This window comes from Orcinus orca, chromosome 8 (genome assembly GCF_937001465.1).
Source record: "Orcinus orca chromosome 8, mOrcOrc1.1, whole genome shotgun sequence".
NCBI lineage: Eukaryota > Metazoa > Chordata > Mammalia > Artiodactyla > Delphinidae > Orcinus > Orcinus orca.
In genome coordinates, this window is record NC_064566.1 from 32,892,524 (window position 1) to 32,905,199 (window position 12,676).

Consider the following 12,676-nt stretch of genomic DNA (forward strand, 5'->3'; position numbering starts at 1 on the left):
GTTTTTGCATATAAATTTATTAGGTATATTGGCCTGTAATTTTGATTTTCTGATTTTTCTACTGTCCCTGTTGGGCTTTGGTATCAGTTTAAACTGGATTCATTGGAAGTGTCCTCCCTTCTAATTCCTATTATAGATTGTATAAAATTGTCATTAACCTTTTTTTAAAAATGTTTGATAAAATACACCAGTTACTATCTGGATCTCCAGATTTATTTTTCAGGAGCTATTTAATTATAAATTCAACTTCTTTAGTAGATATAGGATTATTGAGGTTATGTCTTTCATCTTGGGTGAGTTTTGGTAGCTTGTGGGTTTTGAAGAATTGGTCCATGTCTTCTGTTTGGATTTATGAGTGCAAAGTTGTTTGTGGTATGCCCTCATTATGCTTGTAATGGTTGCAAGATCTGTTGTGCTATCCCTTGTTTTATTACTGATACTGATGTCTTATACATTTTATGTTTGTCAAACTTGCTAGAGGTTTATCAAGGTTTAACTTGCTAGAGGTTTAATTTTATTGATTTTTAAAATTAAAGTACTAAAATTTTGTATCATCAATTTTCTTTATTGTATTTCCTTAGTTTTATTCACTACTGCCCTTATCTTTGTTATTTCCTTCCATATGTTTGCTTTGAGTTTATCTTGCTCTTCTTATTTTCTAGCTTAAGATAGGAACTTAGATTATTGATCTGAGATATTACCTCTTTTCTATTATAAGCATTTCATTCCATCAATTTCGCTCTAAGCACTGCTTTGTCTACTTTCCACAAATTTTGATAGGTTGGTGTCCCTTTTCATTCAGTTCTACATATTTTTTTTCAAATTTTCATTTGGGATTTCCTCTTTGATTCATGGATTATTTAGCAGTGAGTTGCTTAATTTCTTAGCATTTGGTGATTGTATTGTTGTTCTTCTGTTATTGATTTCAAGCTTAACACTATATTGAGGTTCACCATGACCATCCCCAAATTTTATAGGTGAAGATATAGTATAAGTGGGATCATAGAAAAAGAATTCCTTAAGGATCATCTGGGCTAGTGAGTGCAGAACAGGGACATTGGTAAAGGACTCACCAAAGAGAAGATGTTTTTTCTGTCTCTTAAGAGATGAATTTGCTTATTAGACAAGGTAGAGTAGAGGTTGGGGCACAGAATAGATGAAGAAAACTATGCACACAAGCAAAGACCCAAGTAGAAAGATAAGAAACAATAAGCTATGTATAATAAGTGATGTTTCCAATTCATACTGCAGTGAAGGTGGCAGCACTGAAAAAAGATGGGGCTAGAGAGATAGTCAAAGATTACATCTATAAGTAGACCTATCTTTAAATCATACCCATGCAAATAGACACATGGATGCCCATATACCATATGTCTAAATTTCATAAGTTACGAATTAAGCTAACTGTTAAGTACATAACATACATACTTTCACAGTGGTCTGACAAGCCAGGCTCTAATTTAGAAATCTCAAACTTCTTGAATTTCTTCACCAAAATGATCCAGTAAGAGGAGAGCTTTTCCTTGTGGTTTGCCTTTCTTCTTTTGCCAAATCTAGCTCCACCCTAAACCATAAAATGCCTGTCGCCCATGCTTGCAGATCCCCTGACCCTCGGCACATCTCCCACAAAGAAGCTCTCCACAGACATTCGTACAGCATATCCCCTTGACCATATAGATTACCTGTTGGGTAATGATGTGTCCAGAGGAAAGCTGGAAAGATACCCTGCAAAACATGGGTTCTAGGGCCTTATATGCTAATTATAATAACTTGGATATTTTCTTGCTGACTAAAGTGAGATACTGAAGACTTTTAATGTAATTAGTTTGTATACATTTTTAATTTTCACATAGCTATAAATTAGTGTTTAACGTAAGTAGGAATAATTTTCCTTACAAGGAAAAGCAATGCATGACATTATCAATCCTCTTCAAAAGACTTCATTTATTAAGGTACTGCATGCTAGGTAGAATTAGAATTGACAACCTACTAAATGAAGTGCTCACAAACATTTGTCATGTGAAATGTTCTATATATTTCAAATACCCGAAATAACTGTTAAACTGGGAATTTAATTCTGCTAATGAGACATCCCAATCAATGGCAGTAATAGACTTGCCTCAAAATATATTATATTTGCATACCTTTTAGATAAGCCTGACACCACCGCTGCTCCTGGAATCCTCTGTCTACCTCAAAGTAAAAAAAAAAAAAAAAAAAAAAAAAAAAAGCAAAGAGGAAAGCTTAACGGATGGACATAGAATAGACCTGGAAGTGGAATCTAGGCAGCCTGGTTTTCACATAGCATTGTCCAGTTGTTCCCCATTCATTCCTTAATCATGCAGACTGAAACTCCAGAAATTTTTTCTAACACTTGTTCACCCACACTGTGACTCCTAAACTAAATAAACATGACAATGATGGTGAATGATGGAATAATTTATATCTTAAAAAAGAAAATGTCAAAGACAGTAATTTTGTCATGTCTTAAAACTGTTGTATCTACTGTACTTAGGGATGAAGGGAGGCACTCATTTAATGAGTTAAAATATGAAACAGCAAAACTCCCATTTTTTATCAACATTAAGAACTTTTTTTTTTTTAACCATGAAACAATCTTTATCACAAAGCTAGGTGGGTCACTATCATCAGTGCTCACTTTGTTAATTCTACTTGTTTTCCTGTCACTCCATCATTCCTGATAATGTAGTTGCTGAATTAGCTGTATCTCCAAGGTAGAAAGCATTAGACAGGTGACTGTACTCAAGTTCTAGAATCCTCATGTATACAGCAGGAGCTCTGGTATCACAGTTTGAATCTTCCACTCTATGTGAATGATGGATTAGAATAAGTTCTTTGGGGTATGTGTGGGATCTTCTCACTTAGGTTGGGAGTCCTAAGTGGCTTAGTCCAAAAGTTGACTGCCTTGGTCCATTTCTTCCAGGACAGTGGTAATTAAATTTGGATTGTCAATGATCCTTTGTCAATGTGATGAAAGCCACATTATACCCCCAACTTAGAAAAGCATATGAATCCACTCAAAAATTTGTATGCAATTTCAGGGAGATCCTGCCCCTCTGGAGCTTAGTCATAGGATCTCTTAAGTGTCCCAGGTCTCTTTCCTTCAGAATAATGTTATTCAAAGCTCCCTAATACAGGGTGATCTAAATATAGATGGTAATTAGAAAGTATTGATTGGATAAATAGTAGTTTTCTTTGGAGAAGCAGATGGAGTCTTTTGCTAAACTTTTTAAAATTTTTAAATTATTTTCTTATAAGGAACTGAGTCTCCATTATAAATTTTAAATTTGTTTAAATATTGAATTCAATTAACATTTGCTGTGCTTCTGGCAAACATCTTATTTATAGACAGTTAAAGAAGCAATAACCTAGTGTCTAAGAACATAGATTCTTGGGCTTCCCTGGTGGCGCAGTGGTTGAAAGAACATAGACTCTTGAGTCAGAATGGTTTGGATTTAAATTGGTGAAACTGTGCTTCAGTTTAATAAAGTTCAGAATATAATAATAGCTGGTTCATGAGGTTTTTATGTCAATCAAAAAAGTTAATACATATAAAACAACAACAAAATACCTGACATAGTAAGTGCAACTAGTATTTAGTTATAATTTTTATAAGAAGAAAGTTTAATATATAAAAAGTACTCTTTCCAGATATATATTTAATAAAAAGTAACCATCAAGAAAGGTTACATTTAATATTAGGGTACTGAAATTTACATTTGTAGTTGAAAAGTAAACATTTTAAATGGGCTATTTTGTAGAAATGTAGAGTGCTCTTTTTTTCTCGTCCTTTTTTTCTCTAAGACTAAGCAGTCAGAGTAAGAAGAGTGGGAGAGATCAACTGTAGTTTGATTCACATGGATTAATTTGGGCTAAGGAGCAATTCCATATTTAAAAGTTTAGCCTTTAGAGAGAAGTCCAATATCAAACTGCTAATAAGACCACACAGGTTCTTTACCTTTGAGATCGATACTCTACTTATGCATTCATAGAGTTAAAATGAATGGGGAAAGAAAATAAGACTTGCTAGTGAAAACTTGTAGATAATGTAATAGAATATGAGTGTTTGTAGAACAGAGACCATTTTGGCACTCACTTTGCTATTTCTTGTCCAAAAAAAAGCTGTTCTTAATATTTTTGTTTTGTTTTCTAGTGGGAAATTATGTTTTGAGAGAATGTATTTACTACTTATTTGAATAGCTATTATTCCTTTTTCAGTACTATTGCACTGAATTTACAAATCTGTATCATTCAGCCTACTCTTTGTGAACAGCTTGCAAATGCAGATAATGGAGCTAATGCAGCTCCAGATTTTTATTTGTAATCTAGCTAGGCATACAGGAGGCAAAACACTTCATTATCATTGCAATTCCTCAAGGGATGTGCTGAATTGTCTCTATTTTATAGGATGTCCTAGGGGATCGAGGCTACAAATCTCATGCACTACAGAAAAGTGATAACTTTCATAGCCAACATAGTCCAGGTGGATTTATTACGTGGAAGCTTGACTTTGTACTTATTTCTTCTGCATCTGTAAATTACAGTGTCTGTGGAATAGATCATCAAGGAGGGGGAATCATTCTCTATGTATTTCTACTTCACCTAAGATAAAAGTTTAACAGACTCTATTACATGTGTAACTATAGTTAGAAGACTACTTCCTTATAAACACTGGCTACATTTAATGGCCAGTTTTATGACTCCTTGGAGTAATGGTATTTGATACCCTAGATTCTAACCTTAGCATCTTGTTCCCATTTTTTTTTAGACTTGAAATACTTTTCCACTTTCTACATTTACATAAATTCTATTTGTGATTTAAGAGATTATTAAAGGTTCATCTGCTCCATGAAGTTTTCTCTGACCACCCAATATGAAATAATCTTTTTTCCCTCTCTAGCATTTGTTGTCTGTGACATTCACTTAAAATGTATGACTTTTGCCTCTGTAAATTTGCATTTGGCTATTGTATGAACAATTGAATCTGTTGGATTCTCCCAATGAGCTTGTAAACTCTTTTAACACAGAATCATATTTTACACATAAGGAGTTGTCCTCCCTATTCTAGCTCCAAAGACGACTAGAGGGCTTTTTTTTTTTTTTTTTTTTTCCTTGCTGAGACCCCTGCTAAGTCTTCAAACTCCAATGATAGGCTAAAGCAGAGGTTAGCAAATTATGGCCATTGGTCAAACCCATTGGCTGCTTATTTTTGGAAATGAAGTTTTATTGGAACACGACCATATCTACTCATTTATATATTGTCTGTGGCTGCTTTCTTGCAGACTGAGTTGAGTAGTTGCAACAAAGACCATATGGCCCACAGAGCCAAATATATTTACTATTTGACCCTTTACAGAAAGAAAAAAAAGTTAGCCAATCCATAGAACACTACCCCAACTTGGAATTACCCTCTCTTTCTTCATGCTGATCCTGTATCTTTGGTGAGGCTAATGGGCTTATATCGTTTCCTCCATTAAAACCCTCCCTACCCAATCTCTTCCCTTCTCAAGTAAAGACCTGCCTTACTGGAATTCATCAATTCTCTTGACCCTATATTTGAACCCAAGAAAAACGCTTATCCTAGACGTTGCTCTACTCCCTGTTTGAAAGCCATTAAGGCCCAGGCTTCATAGCCACTTTTCCATACCCCTATCTTCTATGTCCCTACCCCTACCTCCTGATGCTCTAGAAGCTCAGGAAGGAGAGGAAAGCAGGAGAGTCCTGGCTCAGCTGAATACGGACCATGCCAAGTGAGATGAGCAGATCAGATTTTCCATAAGGTTTTTCCTTTAGCAAGAAACATAACCTGAGTAAAAAACTACGGAGAAAATTATAGACAAGTTTTCAATAAGGGGTTGTGAATCTGAAAGAAATTTTTGTAAACCATTATGAAACAAATTACATTTCAATCAACTACCAGCAGGAAGGCTGAATTATCTTTCTGTTCTCTCTATAGAAAATCTTATTTCAGAATTGTTGTCATGAAAGAGGTGGGCTAATAGTATACAACTAAAAATGTAACAAAACAGTAGCATAGAGGTGAGACAGTCAACTAAGTAAATGCTTCAATTACATTATTTTGGGGGCATTTTGTATTTATTTGATATTTGCCAGATCTTTACACTTAATAATATGTTGTTATTTCTCTTATACTTTTTTTTTAAACTATGCTTGCCTTTCTTTTTTTAAAAAAATTATTTATTTATTTATTTTTGGTTGCATTGGATCTTCGTTGCTGTGTGCAGGTTTTCTCTAGTTGCACTGAGTGGGGGCTACTCTGTGTTGTGGTGTGCTGGCTTCTCATTACGGTGGCTTCTCTTGTTGCAGAGCACAGGCTCTAGGCACGCAGGCATCAGTAGTTGTGGCACACATGCTTAGTTGCTCTGCGGCATGTGGAATCTTCCCCGTCCAGGGATTAAACCCGTGTCCCCTGCATTGGCAGGCGGATTCTTAACCACTGAGCCAGCAGGGAAGTCCCTCTTATACTTCTTAATAAGTATTCACTTTTATATCTAATTTTGTAATCATATTACTGTATTTTTTCTTCTTTAAAAGCACTTCTCAAAATGTAGATCTACTTGTGTTCATTAATTGCCTGGAGACGCTATCTGTATGTTCCAGAGGCACCCACATTCATCATGAGCATAGAGGCTCCCCATGGCCTTAGACCTTTTTTACTTCCTGTGCTTGCAGTATTTGAATCATAAGACTGTCCATCCATTGACTCCAAACACCAAAGCAGAATCTCCTTCTCTGGGAAACCTTCCCTCTTCTAGGCTGAGTTAGTTTCTCTCTTTTGATCTCTCACAACTGCTTATACCTTCCTCTAACAAAAACTCATTGCCATGTACTTTCATTCTCTGTTTATTTGTCCTGTTTCTCATCAGACTTTTAAGTCCTCTAGGATAGGGACTCATTATAGATTCATTGTTTAGCATAAAGCCTGACTTACAGTTGGGACTATAAATAATATTAAATTCATTTATAAAACCTTTTTAACAAAACCACAAAAAGGTAATCTTTATTTTATAGATTAATTGATTAAATGAGTAAATAAATAAATATTGGATCGTGGATTAGGTGTCAATCACTGTGCCAGATACGGAGTGCACAACAAAGAATAAGATGCAAAACCTGCTTCAATTGCAGGAGAAAGAGTAACATATCAACTTCTGCTCTCTTCCTAATAGTAATTAACTTTTCCTAAGCCCTCATTCTGCTTTGGACACTCAGGTAAATATTTCACATGTTTTAACATACTTGATCCTCATATTTACAGTGCAAGTAAATATTGTTACTGTTATTAACACATTTTACTGATGAAAAAAACACGTCATTCAATACAAAAGAAACCTGTTCAAGGTTACCTAGACAGTAAGTGGCAATTCTGACCTTAAACCAGGCAATTTGCCTCCAAAATCCACACTCTTTAACTATCAAACTATTGATTAGACCATTTGTGAGCAACTTCTGTGTGCCAGTATTTTGGCTAGCAGGGATACATAAATTCATTAGACAGTAGAATAAGACAAAATGGCATTTAAACAATTAAAAATATAAGTAGACTTCTATCCAAAATAAAAGTATAATTTTATATATAATTTGTATTTTTTTTAATGTAACCAAGTACTTAAACCATAACTTATAAGAGCAGCATGTGTTACACAAATTAAAATAATAGGAAAAAATAGGTGAACAGTCCCATTATATACAAATAATGTTTTCATGTTCCCATTTATTCCCTTCAAGACCAGTATTGTCCAACATAGCGTTTTTTCAATAAATTTAAATTTAAACAATCACACATCACTCACTGGTGGTTACCATTTGGATAACATCTCAAATGCATATATATCATCTTTTTTTCTGATATTTTTATTGCCTAAAATTTTTTATTGCCTTAAAATTTCTCCCAGGGAATGTGATATTCTTATCTAGACTCTCAGTTTTGGACATTCAGGCTATTCCTAAATTTCTCCTCTCAGAGCAAATCCTACAATGAATTTTTAGTGTGTATCTTTTTCTGCTTTTGTATACAAATATGTGTATCTTGCCTGTTCCATGAAACTAGTGTTCATATAAACAATTATCTGATATTAGCATTACTCTTTCTAAAAAGTTGAAGATTTTGTATGAATGAGTTCTATTAGTGTAAAACTGAGTTACAATTTCTATCTATCAGATGCCGTGATATAATAAAGTGTAACTTACAGTTTACCCTGACAAAGATATCATACAATGTCTTTTTTTTTTAGTATTTTTCTGTCCTTTTAGTTTTGCTTGAATCTATTCATCATTGTGCCTCCTCTTTGCTATCACTTTTGTAAAATTTATAATTGTAATTGTCAGATTGCATCATCTCTTTCTTAGCTTTGCATATTTTATTTTTATTAAAACCATCTATGCTATACCATCAGCCTATTAATAAACACTTTCCCATTTAAAAGATGATGGAACTCAAAAGAGGATGGCTGTCTTAATAAACTGATCTTCAGATGTTTCCAACATTCAGATCAGGGTTTGTGAATCTTTTACTGAAAAGAGGATCTATTTTTTATCCTCTAATACCTGCCTGTTAGCAGTGTACTTGGAGGTTACATTTTGACAAAGTAATCATACTTTTTACTTTTTAGTCTTGCATTTCCTTTTAATTTGCTGGAAGATTGTTCTCAACTAACGAAGTTAGAAACATCACATTTTATTTCCTTTTACTACGGTTACCTAAATGGGTTTTATTTCCTTTTACTACAGTTACCTAAATGGGTTATCACAGCATGGTCAGAAATTGGATTCATTTTGCAGCACTTTTCCTAACCTAGGCTAACAAGCACATCACATTTATTTTTTTAATACCTTGAAGTTTGCCTCTGAATTCTTCCCCCAGGTATATTTATATATATAAATGTATATATACACTGAAATATAATGCGTGGCAGAAGTTATCTCTTCCTTTTCTTTTTCCTTATTCTGTCCCAGCATGCATCCCTCTTGATCACGGCATAAGTTTTTATTACTTCCATGACATTCAATCTGTTCTCTCTTTAATTAACTCATGTACACTGTTGCCAAACTAAAATTTATAATATGTCTATCATGTTATTCCATTTCCATGCTTAAAAAGTCTTACAAATCTCTTATTTCCTTTAGGATAAAGTTAAAATATCCTACATTGCATAGGCTGTTAGAACACATCATAGAGATCTGGAATTGAATTCTGGCTTTGCCACTTAATGACATTTGATTTTGGATAAATACTTTAAATTTGATAGACAATTTCTTTGTATACATAATTGCCTCTCCCTGTGAAAGTATCAGAAAAAGTAAATGAGACAATGACTGCGATACAGTAAGGGCAAAGTAAATGTTTTCTCTACTACATTCCCATGATATCATTTTTAAGTCTTTCCAATATTTTTTTCTCAATATTGTTAAATTTTACTATGCCTTTCCAAAATTCATACCATACAGTGTTCAACTTCTTTGATAAATATAAAGAAGATTACTATATTTCTGAACTTACAGAACTTAAGTCTCTAATTACAACAAAGACAAGGGGGTTGCAGTTCAGAAAACAAAGGCGAGAGTTGCAAGACAGGTCAGGAGGCTGAGACCAGATGGCAAAAGTTATTTCTGAGAGAAATTGTTCTTAAGCAAAACAAATGGCTATTAAGGATTTTTTATCAAGATAAAAACAGAATAAACTGGGCTGTTTAAGCAACATCACTCTCACTGAGAATGTGAATTAGAAGGACTAGAGGCTGAGAATATGGGTATTCTTAAAGAAGTTACTGGAGATAGTGGCAAAGTGGGTAATAGTGTTGATAGTAGAAATAAAGAGAAATCTGGCAGGTAGTGTTGACTTGGTTATGACTGGATGGGAGTGTGTGGTAGTGAAGGGACACAGTGGTGTCAATGATGGGTGCCAGGTTTATGGGTCGAACTGCTAAATGGTGACTCTTGTTTTACTTTTCCATAGCATTTCTTTATCTCGTTACAGATGCTTTATTCCCCCTCAATGGACTGCAAGTTTCTTAGTCACAGAAAACATGAAAACTTATTTACATCTTTCCAAATTCTCTTTTTATAGCAGGATTGCCAGTAAATGTTTGATAAGTAAATGCTTATAAAAAAGAAAGTTGTTTGGAGGCAAGTGAGATCTTCTGGATATCAGGTGATCTCTGAGATATTAGATAATCACCTCAGTCTCACTGAATAATACCAAAGCTTAAGTATTAACACCTATCATGAATAGTTATTTAATACACTTCCAAGTATTTGCACATCTCCACTTTAGTCTATTTTAATTTCTTTACTCAGAACGTTAGCTTCATCTGGACACTGGAGTGATCGGGAGGGGTATTTCAGTTAACACACGCACTCAGAGATTTGACCTTACCTGGCTAAAGAACAGAAATGTGATCATCGCCTGGGTCTTCACTTCCATGAATTACTGTCTGCGAAGTAGTAACGAACTACTTACAACTTACCAATAATTACCATTCAGCAATTATTGGTATCTTTTGTGGGCCAGGAACTATGTGAGTAAGTCGTGATATAAAGATGAAAACAATATAATTGCTGATCAACAAAAGCTTATACTGGCAGAGCCATAGATAATTGTAATATAATGCAGTAATGCAGACATGGTTGGTATGAACACATTCCAAGTGTCACCATCCCCATTCACTGGCACAAGGAAGACATACACAGTCTTCCAGGGCTCTATTTTTTGTTGATTCTGAACTTGGTTTCTTTCTCAATAGGTTGTTTCATGTAGCTGCTACAAATTATTTTACATTGGCATGTGACTTGAAGCTTATTTGCCATCAATGTGGGATTCTTATTGAAGGTGTGAAAAAAAAATGTTGATGAAACAAAGAACCTCTCTCCAATATTATTAACTAAGCCAGTTACAGACTGAGTAATTTTGATGTTTGATTCTTCTATTTTTGTCTTGTTAGTTGAGTGAATACAACTGGAATATTAATACAGCTATGTTAGCAAAAATGCAAACCTCATGAGGCCAGTCCTTAGATATCTTTTTTGTGACTTTAAATTTATTTTTATTAAGGTATAATTTATATAACACTAATTAATTTCAGGTGTAAAATGAAGTTCATAGGTACAGGGAACAGATTGGTGGTTGCAAGGGGTGGGGGTGGATGGATGAATGAAGGGGGTCAAAAGGTACACACTTCCAGTTATAAAAAAAATAAGTCATGAGGATGTAATGCACAGCGTGGAGGCTGCAGTTCATAATACCATATTGTATATTTGAAAGCTGCTAAGAGAGTAGATCTTAAAAGTTCTCATCACAAGAAAAAATATTTTCTTTCACCTAACTATGTAAGGTGACAGATGTTAACTAGATATCCTTTTTTAAATGCAGATTTTATAGGAAGTTGAGGCAGAGATGGTTAAATGAGAAGTGCTCACTATATTTACAGTGGGGCATCTTTTATGTTACGTTACCCACATCCTCAGATTTTTTTCTCTAGAAACTGAACCAAGCAATTGGCGATACTCTCCACTCCACTTAGCATCTCTGTGTGTTTAACATGCTTCTGAATTTTTTTCTTATAAATATCCTTAACTGCGAAGAATCTGGAATTGATTTTCACAGATTCATTAAAGTGAAGTAGATTCAATACTGAGTCAAGGCTGAAAGCAGCTACTGTCTTTGTGTTGTGGTCGACTGTGAAATGATTAGGTCTCAGGCCACATGTCCTCAGAAAGGCAGGACATCTGCCTGTGTGTAGGTTGTCCTCCTCCCCACATGTGGTATAACACTGAAAATAGAATTTGGGGGTCAGATAGGTTATTTGAAGTAATCAATCCTTCATAGCCTTATGCCAAGAAAAAGAGATACATATGGAGGAGTTTAAGAGTGGGGACCAGAATTGTAAAAGTGATGACTCTAGGATATCAAGGAGTTCAAGAGAATAATGCCTGGTCCCTAGGAGGTGCTTAGTAATTTTTTAGTGAATGTAGGAATGAAAATCTAATTGCAAGTGCTTGTTTTCCCTGAGATCTGTAATTCAAATCACTTTGCCAACTCATAATAGAGAACCAGATCAGCATGGAGAAACTAAATTTTTTATTAATCTTAACAATTTAGGATTCTATAATTAAGTGATGGATGCACTTCAAGTGTGATTCATTCTCTGTAGTTTGTTTACCTGACTAAAGGTTTTTGTTTTGTGTATATGTCTTTAAAAAAATTGAATCCTGTGGTTCTCAAATGTTGTTTATAGACCAGATAGATCAGAATCACTCGGGGAGCTTATTAACAATATGTATGCCTGGAACCTATTCCTTACACGTTAAGATTCATTAGATCTGAGTTCAGACACTTATATTTATTTTTAAATGCTCACCAGATAACTCTGATGTGATTCCAGGATTGGAATCTATCTCAGTAACTCAAATTACAATACCATTCATAGCTACAGTGCCTCTGAGAGGTTATTTGCTACCATTTTCTTGAAGTCTTGTAATATGGACTCACTATTTTCAAAACACATTTTAAAAAAACAATTTATTAGTTCTGGAGAATTGTTTTGAATGCAGACTTGCAGAGAATTAGAATATCTGTATGCTAAGCAATATCTTATATGCTATAAAATATAAAACACGTTGAAACAAATTTTGTGGG